Here is a 16,417-nt window from a genome sequence, read left to right as displayed (position 1 = left end):
GGGACAATTGTGTTGGTGACAGCTTTTGTTATAATATCAATAATATTTCTATGAATATGGGATACTGTTACATGTTTGCATAGACTTTTGTGGAATATGGAGACACTCCTGGCATTATATGAGCAAAGTGAGACTCATTTTTTAGGGTTGGTGGAGATGAGTGTGAAGATCCAAACAATCCCTGTCAGTGATGGAGAAGCTTTGATGAAAATATTTGGTAAAAAGTTCACCAGCATGAAGGAAATGAAGTTTCAAACTTTCCTTAGGAGGAGCCCAGCACGCCTGCTTAAAGAATAGTAAGTGTGGCGATGTGGATGCTTGCAGCGACTGCTGTATAGAGGCCATCCTGCTACACATGAAACACATCAGAGTCATAATTGTTATTTTAGTCACGTGTTTGTTTATTATCCTTATTGTTTTATCTGGGACTGTTTGCAGACATCTCAGAGAGAGGAGACACCAGCATCTGAACAGAGACTCAAACCAGCAACCTGCAGCTCCCTGCTTGGCTGCTCCAGTTTTCTCCTCACTCATGTTGCCCACCAGTGATTTCTAGCTGCCCACCCACACAGCAGGCTAGAATATGCGCTGAGCCTCAGCACCCAATACTTGGACATGTTTTCTTTATTAAACAATGAACCAGACCCCAAAAAGTAAACAGCTGTTATTGCTAGGCAACGGGAGCAGCATTTGGAGATGCAGCACCTGACATTCCTGACCATGTGGGCGGAGCATGCATGAAATGGAATGTTTAGTAGAACTGTGCAACACAAGCACTTAGTTCCAGCATGTTTCATTGTATCCAGACACAGCTAGAGACACATCTACAGCAGCATCTCTGTGCAGGACAAACGACAGTTGACGAAGAAACATCGAAAACTTCACTTCACTCCTCTACAAAACGTTGGTTCCTTTGTTTAAAAGGCCAAAATGAATCAAGGGAGATCGAGAAGAGGATCGGCGAGTGCTTCACCTCACAATACAGTACAGCTGATTCATTTTAAATTTCAAATGATACAGGCTGAAAATGTCAAATTAAAAGAAGAGGCAGAAAAATCAAGAGGAGAAGCTAAAAATTCAAAGTTTGAAACTGAAGTAGTATTGCAGGAATTACTGGATGTGGGTCTCAAACTTAAAGGAGAGAAGATAAGAAAACAACAGGCAGAAAACGAGAATGAAAACATGAAGAAAGAACTGTTGCAAGCTCAAAAAGCATTGGAGGAAGAGAAAAGCACAGCACAAGAAGCCAAAAATAAATATCAAACTGCAAAGAAGGAGGCAGGAAATGTGATGCAGGAATTACAGGAGGTGCAGGAAGCTTTTGAAGAGGAAAAAAGCAAAATGCAGTTGGCAACACAAGACGCTGCAAATGTAATGGCTGAAGCTGAAACACTAAGGAAGGAATTACTGCATGTGAAGCAACAACTTGAAGAGGAGAAAAAATGTAAACACGAGACAGAAAATGAGATTGAAAATATGAAGAAAGAATTGTTGGAAGCTCAAAAAGTGTTGGAGGAAGAGAAAATTAAAATACAGGAAGCAAAGAAAGAAATGGAAGATACAAAGAGTTACACTCAAAACATGAAGGAGGAACTGATGAAAGTGCAAGAGGAACTTGCAGAAGGGAAAATTGAGTTGAAGGTATTCAAGAAAGAAACGACGGTGACCAAGAAAGGCTGCAAAGATGAACTTAAAGAAATACAAAAGCACAAAAAGGAAGCTAAAGAGCTCCTCAAACACAAAGGGAAACTGGCCAAACAGCAGCTGAAAGAAACATTTAAAGATGCCGAGGAGCAGCTCAACAAAACCTTAAAAGAGCTGAAGGCAAAAGAAAAGCAAGCCGAGGACAGGAGGGGATTCTGGAGCAGACTGCTGAGAAAGAACTGACCCAGCAGCATCTTCCTCCTTCCCCCTCTCTCAACCTTTCTTTCACAAAAATCCCCCCAAACTTTACTTGGGACGTTTGTTTGTTTTTTAAAAACTCTATTCTGAATGCATGTACTGACATACAAAAATAAAATTGCCATAACTTGACCTCATGTTGCCTGCTTCTTTTCTTGTGTGTCTGTGGATGTAAAACAGTAACACACTTTCTGCTCTGTGTGTTTTTAATTGCAAATAAATGCAATATGTTTTCATTTTAAAATGCAGTGCAAAAAACTTCTGCTTTAAATCTTTCTTTTTTTTTTAGCAAAAAGCTTTTTTTTTTGCCTGTTGTGGAAGTTTTCCATTTAAATAAAGCCTGCAGACGAGCGGTGAGCGGTAGCTAACATTCTTTAATCAAAACACACAAAGAACAGACAAGCAAGCTTGATGAAGTCCCTGCATGACCGCGGGACAGACGGTCAGCAGAGTCTCCCTGAGCCTAGCATGGCTCTCAGTTAAATACCTTCTCCAGGAACAAAAGGCAGTACACAGCTGTTTCACACCTTAAGGTTCACACTCCCTTGCTTCCTACCAGAGTCCTCAAAGACACAAAAGACTCTTCCTGTGGAGTTGTCTGCTTCCCCCAACTTCCTTACTAGACCCCCAGCATTTGTCTTACTGTATGAGTGTGAGACATGTTAAAATCCAGTGGCACCAAGGTATCATACAATAAAATAATGTGATTAATGCATAAGTAAAAGAAATTCCTATACATGCCCCTTCCTGATTTCTTATGTTTTAACATGTTTGTTACACTTACATGTTTCCAATTTCAAATGTTAACACAGATGTTCAGAGTAAATACAGATTGTAGTTTTTCAAATGATGATTTCATTTAGTTTGGGGAAACAGCTCTCCAACTTTACCTCATGTAGAAAAAGTCATTTCCTTCTAAACCTAATAAGTGGTTTTGTCATCTAGCAAGAACTGCAGTCAAGCATTTGCAATAACTAATAAAAAAAAGCACTTGGGACAATTGTGTTGGTGACAGCTTTTGTTATAATATCAATAATATTTCTATGAATATGGGATACTGTTACATGTTTGCATAGACTTTTGTGGAATATGGAGACACTCCTGGCATTATATGAGCAAAGTGAGACTCATTTTTTAGGGTTGGTGGAGATGAGTGTGAAGATCCAAACAATCCCTGTCAGTGATGGAGAAGCTTTGATGAAAATATTTGGTAAAAAGTTCACCAGCATGAAGGAAATGAAGTTTCAAACTTTCCTTAGGAGGAGCCCAGCACGCCTGCTTAAAGAATAGTAAGTGTGGCGATGTGGATGCTTGCAGCGACTGCTGTATAGAGGCCATCCTGCTACACATGAAACACATCAGAGTCATAATTGTTATTTTAGTCACGTGTTTGTTTATTATCCTTATTGTTTTATCTGGGACTGTTTGCAGACATCTCAGAGAGAGGAGACACCAGCATCTGAACAGAGACTCAAACCAGCAACCTGCAGCTCCCTGCTTGGCTGCTCCAGTTTTCTCCTCACTCATGTTGCCCACCAGTGATTTCTAGCTGCCCACCCACACAGCAGGCTAGAATATGCGCTGAGCCTCAGCACCCAATACTTGGACATGTTTTCTTTATTAAACAATGAACCAGACCCCAAAAAGTAAACAGCTGTTATTGCTAGGCAACGGGAGCAGCATTTGGAGATGCAGCACCTGACATTCCTGACCATGTGGGCGGAGCATGCATGAAATGGAATGTTTAGTAGAACTGTGCAACACAAGCACTTAGTTCCAGCATGTTTCATTGTATCCAGACACAGCTAGAGACACATCTACAGCAGCATCTCTGTGCAGGACAAACGACAGTTGACGAAGAAACATCGAAAACTTCACTTCACTCCTCTACAAAACGTTGGTTCCTTTGTTTAAAAGGCCAAAATGAATCAAGGGAGATCGAGAAGAGGATCGGCGAGTGCTTCACCTCACAATACAGTACAGCTGATTCATTTTAAATTTCAAATGATACAGGCTGAAAATGTCAAATTAAAAGAAGAGGCAGAAAAATCAAGAGGAGAAGCTAAAAATTCAAAGTTTGAAACTGAAGTAGTATTGCAGGAATTACTGGATGTGGGTCTCAAACTTAAAGGAGAGAAGATAAGAAAACAACAGGCAGAAAACGAGAATGAAAACATGAAGAAAGAACTGTTGCAAGCTCAAAAAGCATTGGAGGAAGAGAAAAGCACAGCACAAGAAGCCAAAAATAAATATCAAACTGCAAAGAAGGAGGCAGGAAATGTGATGCAGGAATTACAGGAGGTGCAGGAAGCTTTTGAAGAGGAAAAAAGCAAAATGCAGTTGGCAACACAAGACGCTGCAAATGTAATGGCTGAAGCTGAAACACTAAGGAAGGAATTACTGCATGTGAAGCAACAACTTGAAGAGGAGAAAAAATGTAAACACGAGACAGAAAATGAGATTGAAAATATGAAGAAAGAATTGTTGGAAGCTCAAAAAGTGTTGGAGGAAGAGAAAATTAAAATACAGGAAGCAAAGAAAGAAATGGAAGATACAAAGAGTTACACTCAAAACATGAAGGAGGAACTGATGAAAGTGCAAGAGGAACTTGCAGAAGGGAAAATTGAGTTGAAGGTATTCAAGAAAGAAACGACGGTGACCAAGAAAGGCTGCAAAGATGAACTTAAAGAAATACAAAAGCACAAAAAGGAAGCTAAAGAGCTCCTCAAACACAAAGGGAAACTGGCCAAACAGCAGCTGAAAGAAACATTTAAAGATGCCGAGGAGCAGCTCAACAAAACCTTAAAAGAGCTGAAGGCAAAAGAAAAGCAAGCCGAGGACAGGAGGGGATTCTGGAGCAGACTGCTGAGAAAGAACTGACCCAGCAGCATCTTCCTCCTTCCCCCTCTCTCAACCTTTCTTTCACAAAAATCCCCCCAAACTTTACTTGGGACGTTTGTTTGTTTTTCAAAAACTCTATTCTGAATGCATGTACTGACATACAAAAATAAAATTGCCATAACTTGACCTCATGTTGCCTGCTTCTTTTCTTGTGTGTCTGTGGATGTAAAACAGTAACACACTTTCTGCTCTGTGTGTTTTTAATTGCAAATAAATGCAATATGTTTTCATTTTAAAATGCAGTGCAAAAAACTTCTGCTTTAAATCTTTTTTTTTTTTTTTAGCAAAAAGCTTCTTTTTTTGCCTGTTGTGGAAGTTTTCCATTTAAATAAAGCCTGCAGACGAGCGGTGAGCGGTAGCTAACATTCTTTAATCAAAACACACAAAGAACAGACAAGCAAGCTTGATGAAGTCCCTGCATGACCGCGGGACAGACGGTCAGCAGAGTCTCCCTGAGCCTAGCATGGCTCTCAGTTAAATACCTTCTCCAGGAACAAAAGGCAGTACACAGCTGTTTCACACCTTAAGGTTCACACTCCCTTGCTTCCTACCAGAGTCCTCAAAGACACAAAAGACTCTTCCTGTGGAGTTGTCTGCTTCCCCCAACTTCCTTACTAGACCCCCAGCATTTGTCTTACTGTATGAGTGTGAGACATGTTAAAATCCAGTGGCACCAAGGTATCATACAATAAAATAATGTGATTAATGCATAAGTAAAAGAAATTCCTATACATGCCCCTTCCTGATTTCTTATGTTTTAACATGTTTGTTACACTTACATGTTTCCAATTTCAAATGTTAACACAGATGTTCAGAGTAAATACAGATTGTAGTTTTTCAAATGATGATTTCATTTAGTTTGGGGAAACAGCTCTCCAACTTTACCTCATGTAGAAAAAGTCATTTCCTTCTAAACCTAATAAGTGGTTTTGTCATCTAGCAAGAACTGCAGTCAAGCATTTGCAATAACTAATAAAAAAAAGCACTTGGGACAATTGTGTTGGTGACAGCTTTTGTTATAATATCAATAATATTTCTATGAATATGGGATACTGTTACATGTTTGCATAGACTTTTGTGGAATATGGAGACACTCCTGGCATTATATGAGCAAAGTGAGACTCATTTTTTAGGGTTGGTGGAGATGAGTGTGAAGATCCAAACAATCCCTGTCAGTGATGGAGAAGCTTTGATGAAAATATTTGGTAAAAAGTTCACCAGCATGAAGGAAATGAAGTTTCAAACTTTCCTTAGGAGGAGCCCAGCACGCCTGCTTAAAGAATAGTAAGTGTGGCGATGTGGATGCTTGCAGCGACTGCTGTATAGAGGCCATCCTGCTACACATGAAACACATCAGAGTCATAATTGTTATTTTAGTCACGTGTTTGTTTATTATCCTTATTGTTTTATCTGGGACTGTTTGCAGACATCTCAGAGAGAGGAGACACCAGCATCTGAACAGAGACTCAAACCAGCAACCTGCAGCTCCCTGCTTGGCTGCTCCAGTTTTCTCCTCACTCATGTTGCCCACCAGTGATTTCTAGCTGCCCACCCACACAGCAGGCTAGAATATGCGCTGAGCCTCAGCACCCAATACTTGGACATGTTTTCTTTATTAAACAATGAACCAGACCCCAAAAAGTAAACAGCTGTTATTGCTAGGCAACGGGAGCAGCATTTGGAGATGCAGCACCTGACATTCCTGACCATGTGGGCGGAGCATGCATGAAATGGAATGTTTAGTAGAACTGTGCAACACAAGCACTTAGTTCCAGCATGTTTCATTGTATCCAGACACAGCTAGAGACACATCTACAGCAGCATCTCTGTGCAGGACAAACGACAGTTGACGAAGAAACATCGAAAACTTCACTTCACTCCTCTACAAAACGTTGGTTCCTTTGTTTAAAAGGCCAAAATGAATCAAGGGAGATCGAGAAGAGGATCGGCGAGTGCTTCACCTCACAATACAGTACAGCTGATTCATTTTAAATTTCAAATGATACAGGCTGAAAATGTCAAATTAAAAGAAGAGGCAGAAAAATCAAGAGGAGAAGCTAAAAATTCAAAGTTTGAAACTGAAGTAGTATTGCAGGAATTACTGGATGTGGGTCTCAAACTTAAAGGAGAGAAGATAAGAAAACAACAGGCAGAAAACGAGAATGAAAACATGAAGAAAGAACTGTTGCAAGCTCAAAAAGCATTGGAGGAAGAGAAAAGCACAGCACAAGAAGCCAAAAATAAATATCAAACTGCAAAGAAGGAGGCAGGAAATGTGATGCAGGAATTACAGGAGGTGCAGGAAGCTTTTGAAGAGGAAAAAAGCAAAATGCAGTTGGCAACACAAGACGCTGCAAATGTAATGGCTGAAGCTGAAACACTAAGGAAGGAATTACTGCATGTGAAGCAACAACTTGAAGAGGAGAAAAAATGTAAACACGAGACAGAAAATGAGATTGAAAATATGAAGAAAGAATTGTTGGAAGCTCAAAAAGTGTTGGAGGAAGAGAAAATTAAAATACAGGAAGCAAAGAAAGAAATGGAAGATACAAAGAGTTACACTCAAAACATGAAGGAGGAACTGATGAAAGTGCAAGAGGAACTTGCAGAAGGGAAAATTGAGTTGAAGGTATTCAAGAAAGAAACGACGGTGACCAAGAAAGGCTGCAAAGATGAACTTAAAGAAATACAAAAGCACAAAAAGGAAGCTAAAGAGCTCCTCAAACACAAAGGGAAACTGGCCAAACAGCAGCTGAAAGAAACATTTAAAGATGCCGAGGAGCAGCTCAACAAAACCTTAAAAGAGCTGAAGGCAAAAGAAAAGCAAGCCGAGGACAGGAGGGGATTCTGGAGCAGACTGCTGAGAAAGAACTGACCCAGCAGCATCTTCCTCCTTCCCCCTCTCTCAACCTTTCTTTCACAAAAATCCCCCCAAACTTTACTTGGGACGTTTGTTTGTTTTTTAAAAACTCTATTCTGAATGCATGTACTGACATACAAAAATAAAATTGCCATAACTTGACCTCATGTTGCCTGCTTCTTTTCTTGTGTGTCTGTGGATGTAAAACAGTAACACACTTTCTGCTCTGTGTGTTTTTAATTGCAAATAAATGCAATATGTTTTCATTTTAAAATGCAGTGCAAAAAACTTCTGCTTTAAATCTTTTTTTTTTTTTTAGCAAAAAGCTTTTTTTTTTGCCTGTTGTGGAAGTTTTCCATTTAAATAAAGCCTGCAGACGAGCGGTGAGCGGTAGCTAACATTCTTTAATCAAAACACACAAAGAACAGACAAGCAAGCTTGATGAAGTCCCTGCATGACCGCGGGACAGACGGTCAGCAGAGTCTCCCTGAGCCTAGCATGGCTCTCAGTTAAATACCTTCTCCAGGAACAAAAGGCAGTACACAGCTGTTTCACACCTTAAGGTTCACACTCCCTTGCTTCCTACCAGAGTCCTCAAAGACACAAAAGACTCTTCCTGTGGAGTTGTCTGCTTCCCCCAACTTCCTTACTAGACCCCCAGCATTTGTCTTACTGTATGAGTGTGAGACATGTTAAAATCCAGTGGCACCAAGGTATCATACAATAAAATAATGTGATTAATGCATAAGTAAAAGAAATTCCTATACATGCCCCTTCCTGATTTCTTATGTTTTAACATGTTTGTTACACTTACATGTTTCCAATTTCAAATGTTAACACAGATGTTCAGAGTAAATACAGATTGTAGTTTTTCAAATGATGATTTCATTTAGTTTGGGGAAACAGCTCTCCAACTTTACCTCATGTAGAAAAAGTCATTTCCTTCTAAACCTAATAAGTGGTTTTGTCATCTAGCAAGAACTGCAGTCAAGCATTTGCAATAACTAATAAAAAAAAGCACTTGGGACAATTGTGTTGGTGACAGCTTTTGTTATAATATCAATAATATTTCTATGAATATGGGATACTGTTACATGTTTGCATAGACTTTTGTGGAATATGGAGACACTCCTGGCATTATATGAGCAAAGTGAGACTCATTTTTTAGGGTTGGTGGAGATGAGTGTGAAGATCCAAACAATCCCTGTCAGTGATGGAGAAGCTTTGATGAAAATATTTGGTAAAAAGTTCACCAGCATGAAGGAAATGAAGTTTCAAACTTTCCTTAGGAGGAGCCCAGCACGCCTGCTTAAAGAATAGTAAGTGTGGCGATGTGGATGCTTGCAGCGACTGCTGTATAGAGGCCATCCTGCTACACATGAAACACATCAGAGTCATAATTGTTATTTTAGTCACGTGTTTGTTTATTATCCTTATTGTTTTATCTGGGACTGTTTGCAGACATCTCAGAGAGAGGAGACACCAGCATCTGAACAGAGACTCAAACCAGCAACCTGCAGCTCCCTGCTTGGCTGCTCCAGTTTTCTCCTCACTCATGTTGCCCACCAGTGATTTCTAGCTGCCCACCCACACAGCAGGCTAGAATATGCGCTGAGCCTCAGCACCCAATACTTGGACATGTTTTCTTTATTAAACAATGAACCAGACCCCAAAAAGTAAACAGCTGTTATTGCTAGGCAACGGGAGCAGCATTTGGAGATGCAGCACCTGACATTCCTGACCATGTGGGCGGAGCATGCATGAAATGGAATGTTTAGTAGAACTGTGCAACACAAGCACTTAGTTCCAGCATGTTTCATTGTATCCAGACACAGCTAGAGACACATCTACAGCAGCATCTCTGTGCAGGACAAACGACAGTTGACGAAGAAACATCGAAAACTTCACTTCACTCCTCTACAAAACGTTGGTTCCTTTGTTTAAAAGGCCAAAATGAATCAAGGGAGATCGAGAAGAGGATCGGCGAGTGCTTCACCTCACAATACAGTACAGCTGATTCATTTTAAATTTCAAATGATACAGGCTGAAAATGTCAAATTAAAAGAAGAGGCAGAAAAATCAAGAGGAGAAGCTAAAAATTCAAAGTTTGAAACTGAAGTAGTATTGCAGGAATTACTGGATGTGGGTCTCAAACTTAAAGGAGAGAAGATAAGAAAACAACAGGCAGAAAACGAGAATGAAAACATGAAGAAAGAACTGTTGCAAGCTCAAAAAGCATTGGAGGAAGAGAAAAGCACAGCACAAGAAGCCAAAAATAAATATCAAACTGCAAAGAAGGAGGCAGGAAATGTGATGCAGGAATTACAGGAGGTGCAGGAAGCTTTTGAAGAGGAAAAAAGCAAAATGCAGTTGGCAACACAAGACGCTGCAAATGTAATGGCTGAAGCTGAAACACTAAGGAAGGAATTACTGCATGTGAAGCAACAACTTGAAGAGGAGAAAAAATGTAAACACGAGACAGAAAATGAGATTGAAAATATGAAGAAAGAATTGTTGGAAGCTCAAAAAGTGTTGGAGGAAGAGAAAATTAAAATACAGGAAGCAAAGAAAGAAATGGAAGATACAAAGAGTTACACTCAAAACATGAAGGAGGAACTGATGAAAGTGCAAGAGGAACTTGCAGAAGGGAAAATTGAGTTGAAGGTATTCAAGAAAGAAACGACGGTGACCAAGAAAGGCTGCAAAGATGAACTTAAAGAAATACAAAAGCACAAAAAGGAAGCTAAAGAGCTCCTCAAACACAAAGGGAAACTGGCCAAACAGCAGCTGAAAGAAACATTTAAAGATGCCGAGGAGCAGCTCAACAAAACCTTAAAAGAGCTGAAGGCAAAAGAAAAGCAAGCCGAGGACAGGAGGGGATTCTGGAGCAGACTGCTGAGAAAGAACTGACCCAGCAGCATCTTCCTCCTTCCCCCTCTCTCAACCTTTCTTTCACAAAAATCCCCCCAAACTTTACTTGGGACGTTTGTTTGTTTTTTAAAAACTCTATTCTGAATGCATGTACTGACATACAAAAATAAAATTGCCATAACTTGACCTCATGTTGCCTGCTTCTTTTCTTGTGTGTCTGTGGATGTAAAACAGTAACACACTTTCTGCTCTGTGTGTTTTTAATTGCAAATAAATGCAATATGTTTTCATTTTAAAATGCAGTGCAAAAAACTTCTGCTTTAAATCTTTCTTTTTTTTTTAGCAAAAAGCTTTTTTTTTTGCCTGTTGTGGAAGTTTTCCATTTAAATAAAGCCTGCAGACGAGCGGTGAGCGGTAGCTAACATTCTTTAATCAAAACACACAAAGAACAGACAAGCAAGCTTGATGAAGTCCCTGCATGACCGCGGGACAGACGGTCAGCAGAGTCTCCCTGAGCCTAGCATGGCTCTCAGTTAAATACCTTCTCCAGGAACAAAAGGCAGTACACAGCTGTTTCACACCTTAAGGTTCACACTCCCTTGCTTCCTACCAGAGTCCTCAAAGACACAAAAGACTCTTCCTGTGGAGTTGTCTGCTTCCCCCAACTTCCTTACTAGACCCCCAGCATTTGTCTTACTGTATGAGTGTGAGACATGTTAAAATCCAGTGGCACCAAGGTATCATACAATAAAATAATGTGATTAATGCATAAGTAAAAGAAATTCCTATACATGCCCCTTCCTGATTTCTTATGTTTTAACATGTTTGTTACACTTACATGTTTCCAATTTCAAATGTTAACACAGATGTTCAGAGTAAATACAGATTGTAGTTTTTCAAATGATGATTTCATTTAGTTTGGGGAAACAGCTCTCCAACTTTACCTCATGTAGAAAAAGTCATTTCCTTCTAAACCTAATAAGTGGTTTTGTCATCTAGCAAGAACTGCAGTCAAGCATTTGCAATAACTAATAAAAAAAAGCACTTGGGACAATTGTGTTGGTGACAGCTTTTGTTATAATATCAATAATATTTCTATGAATATGGGATACTGTTACATGTTTGCATAGACTTTTGTGGAATATGGAGACACTCCTGGCATTATATGAGCAAAGTGAGACTCATTTTTTAGGGTTGGTGGAGATGAGTGTGAAGATCCAAACAATCCCTGTCAGTGATGGAGAAGCTTTGATGAAAATATTTGGTAAAAAGTTCACCAGCATGAAGGAAATGAAGTTTCAAACTTTCCTTAGGAGGAGCCCAGCACGCCTGCTTAAAGAATAGTAAGTGTGGCGATGTGGATGTTTGCAGCGACTGCTGTATAGAGGCCATCCTGCTACACATGAAACACATCAGAGTCATAATTGTTATTTTAGTCACGTGTTTGTTTATTATCCTTATTGTTTTATCTGGGACTGTTTGCAGACATCTCAGAGAGAGGAGACACCAGCATCTGAACAGAGACTCAAACCAGCAACCTGCAGCTCCCTGCTTGGCTGCTCCAGTTTTCTCCTCACTCATGTTGCCCACCAGTGATTTCTAGCTGCCCACCCACACAGCAGGCTAGAATATGCGCTGAGCCTCAGCACCCAATACTTGGACATGTTTTCTTTATTAAACAATGAACCAGACCCCAAAAAGTAAACAGCTGTTATTGCTAGGCAACGGGAGCAGCATTTGGAGATGCAGCACCTGACATTCCTGACCATGTGGGCGGAGCATGCATGAAATGGAATGTTTAGTAGAACTGTGCAACACAAGCACTTAGTTCCAGCATGTTTCATTGTATCCAGACACAGCTAGAGACACATCTACAGCAGCATCTCTGTGCAGGACAAACGACAGTTGACGAAGAAACATCGAAAACTTCACTTCACTCCTCTACAAAACGTTGGTTCCTTTGTTTAAAAGGCCAAAATGAATCAAGGGAGATCGAGAAGAGGATCGGCGAGTGCTTCACCTCACAATACAGTACAGCTGATTCATTTTAAATTTCAAATGATACAGGCTGAAAATGTCAAATTAAAAGAAGAGGCAGAAAAATCAAGAGGAGAAGCTAAAAATTCAAAGTTTGAAACTGAAGTAGTATTGCAGGAATTACTGGATGTGGGTCTCAAACTTAAAGGAGAGAAGATAAGAAAACAACAGGCAGAAAACGAGAATGAAAACATGAAGAAAGAACTGTTGCAAGCTCAAAAAGCATTGGAGGAAGAGAAAAGCACAGCACAAGAAGCCAAAAATAAATATCAAACTGCAAAGAAGGAGGCAGGAAATGTGATGCAGGAATTACAGGAGGTGCAGGAAGCTTTTGAAGAGGAAAAAAGCAAAATGCAGTTGGCAACACAAGACGCTGCAAATGTAATGGCTGAAGCTGAAACACTAAGGAAGGAATTACTGCATGTGAAGCAACAACTTGAAGAGGAGAAAAAATGTAAACACGAGACAGAAAATGAGATTGAAAATATGAAGAAAGAATTGTTGGAAGCTCAAAAAGTGTTGGAGGAAGAGAAAATTAAAATACAGGAAGCAAAGAAAGAAATGGAAGATACAAAGAGTTACACTCAAAACATGAAGGAGGAACTGATGAAAGTGCAAGAGGAACTTGCAGAAGGGAAAATTGAGTTGAAGGTATTCAAGAAAGAAACGACGGTGACCAAGAAAGGCTGCAAAGATGAACTTAAAGAAATACAAAAGCACAAAAAGGAAGCTAAAGAGCTCCTCAAACACAAAGGGAAACTGGCCAAACAGCAGCTGAAAGAAACATTTAAAGATGCCGAGGAGCAGCTCAACAAAACCTTAAAAGAGCTGAAGGCAAAAGAAAAGCAAGCCGAGGACAGGAGGGGATTCTGGAGCAGACTGCTGAGAAAGAACTGACCCAGCAGCATCTTCCTCCTTCCCCCTCTCTCAACCTTTCTTTCACAAAAATCCCCCCAAACTTTACTTGGGACGTTTGTTTGTTTTTTAAAAACTCTATTCTGAATGCATGTACTGACATACAAAAATAAAATTGCCATAACTTGACCTCATGTTGCCTGCTTCTTTTCTTGTGTGTCTGTGGATGTAAAACAGTAACACACTTTCTGCTCTGTGTGTTTTTAATTGCAAATAAATGCAATATGTTTTCATTTTAAAATGCAGTGCAAAAAACTTCTGCTTTAAATCTTTTTTTTTTTTTTAGCAAAAAGCTTTTTTTTTTTGCCTGTTGTGGAAGTTTTCCATTTAAATAAAGCCTGCAGACGAGCGGTGAGCGGTAGCTAACATTCTTTAATCAAAACACACAAAGAACAGACAAGCAAGCTTGATGAAGTCCCTGCATGACCGCGGGACAGACGGTCAGCAGAGTCTCCCTGAGCCTAGCATGGCTCTCAGTTAAATACCTTCTCCAGGAACAAAAGGCAGTACACAGCTGTTTCACACCTTAAGGTTCACACTCCCTTGCTACCTACCAGAGTCCTCAAAGACACAAAAGACTCTTCCTGTGGAGTTGTCTGCTTCCCCCAACTTCCTTACTAGACCCCCAGCATTTGTCTTACTGTATGAGTGTGAGACATGTTAAAATCCAGTGGCACCAAGGTATCATACAATAAAATAATGTGATTAATGCATAAGTAAAAGAAATTCCTATACATGCCCCTTCCTGATTTCTTATGTTTTAACATGTTTGTTACACTTACATGTTTCCAATTTCAAATGTTAACACAGATGTTCAGAGTAAATACTAGAGATGGCACGATACCACTTTTTTATGTCCGATACCGATACCGATATCATAAATTTGGATATCTGCCGATACCGATATGAATCCGATATAGTGTTTTTTAATCAACAAAACTGTTTTTTAAAATATCTTGCTGCATTTTGCAAGTCTGCAAGTTCATACTCAAGTTTAAAACAACAACTACACTAAAGCTATTCTGTTATACCTGTATATAAAAAAAATATTTCATAGTTCAGCAATACTGATCAATCTAATAAACTTAGACCTACACCATCCTCCCTATTCTGGTATTTTAAAGAGTACTTAGCGTAAATATTAAGCAACCTAACTAATAGGGTTCCAACTCCCAGCAACAACAAAAATAAATAAATAAAAAATAGGAAACCACCTCTCACGCGACACCTCATGATGCTTAATCGACGTAATCAACCTTAATTTGATGCAGTGTAAAAAGAAAAAGCACAGAAATCAATTATTTTTCAAGAAATATTAAATAGATTCAACATCTTTCTTCAACAAAATTGCAGACATCAATTTTAATAGTTTAGACTGCAAAAACAAAATATTAGTGTGACTATAATATCCTACCTTATACATTATTCTTATAGCACATTTTTGTAGTATAACCAGGTGATGCAGAGAACTTTTGTAATTATTGCCCCACACCTCTACACAATAAGTCAAGTATGGTAGGACTAGTACACAGTATAACAAAAACATTGCATGGCAGTTTAAGAAGAACTTGGCTCTATTTATGATTGAGATACTTTTGGACACTTTATTTTGTATATGTCTGATGTGTGATTTCCAGCATAATTTGCTATCAATCATTACTCCCAAGAATTTTATTTCTGACACTACATCTATGACTACACCATCTATTTTTATTACAGTATCTACATTTACATTGTAATTCCCAAAGAACATTACCTTGGTTTTGCTCAAATTTATAGATAATTTGTTAACATCCATCCATATTTTTAATTTCCTTAACTCATTGTTAATGTTAAGTACTAGGTCACTATGGTCGTCGTTAGAATAAAAAATATTGGTGTCGTCAGCAAATATGACAAATTTTAATAACTTTGATACATTAAATATGTCGTTTATATAAAGGTTAAATAGAGTTGGTCCCAGAACTGATCCTTGTGGCACTCCACAGCTAATGCCCAAATACCCCGATTCAAACTCGCCCATCTTCACATACTGCTGTCTCTCAGTCAAATAACTTTGGATCCATTTCAAAGCCACTCCCCTAATACCATATCTGTCTAATTTTTTAAATAATCTGCTATGATTAATCGTATCAAATGCTTTCTTCAAGTCAATAAATATCCCTGCTGCATGTCTTTTTCTATCCAGACTGTTGGTTATCTCTTCTATTGCATCAATGATAGCCATTGAAGTTGACCTTCCTGTCCTAAATCCGTACTGACTTTCATTAATTAGTTTATGTTTGTCAATAAATTTACCTAGTCTATTATTATAAAGTTTTTCTAATATTTTAGAAAACTGAGGGAGCAGGGACACTGGTCGATTAGTGAAGATGTGTTTGTTTCCACTTTTATATATGGGTATAACTTTAGCTATTTTCATTTTCTTTGGGCATTTCCCTGTTTGAAATGATAAATTACATATATAAGCTAGAGGTCTGGCAATGCTATGTATGATTCGTTTAACTAATGTCATATCTATACCAAAACAATCAGTAGAGGTCTTGTTCTTACAGTTGTTAACTACATCTAAAATATCTAATTCAGTAACTCCCGACAAGAACATAGTCTTTGAATTTATTTCTATCAGTGACATTTCGCTGCGATTACTTTTTGGAATTGTTGTAGCCAGCTCCGGTCCCACATTTACAAAAAAGCTGTTAAAGCACTCCACCATCTCGTTTAGATTGTAATTGTCACTGTTATTATTAGTGAAATAATCTGGATATGAGCATTTTTTTGTGTTACCTTTAATAATAGTGTTAAGTATTCCCCATATCTCTTTAGTGTTGTTTTTATTTTTATGTATTAATTTAGTATAGTACAATTTCTTACTAGTTCTTAATATTTCCGTTAGTTTATTTTTATAATTTTTATATCTATACTCTGCTT

The sequence above is a fragment of the Diplotaxodon limnothrissa genome, linkage group LG18, assembly GCF_057381915.1.
Source record: "Diplotaxodon limnothrissa isolate DT_005_m linkage group LG18, D_limnothrissa_male_GT1.1, whole genome shotgun sequence".
Taxonomy (NCBI): domain Eukaryota; kingdom Metazoa; phylum Chordata; class Actinopteri; order Cichliformes; family Cichlidae; genus Diplotaxodon; species Diplotaxodon limnothrissa.
This window is presented reverse-complemented; position numbering follows the sequence as displayed.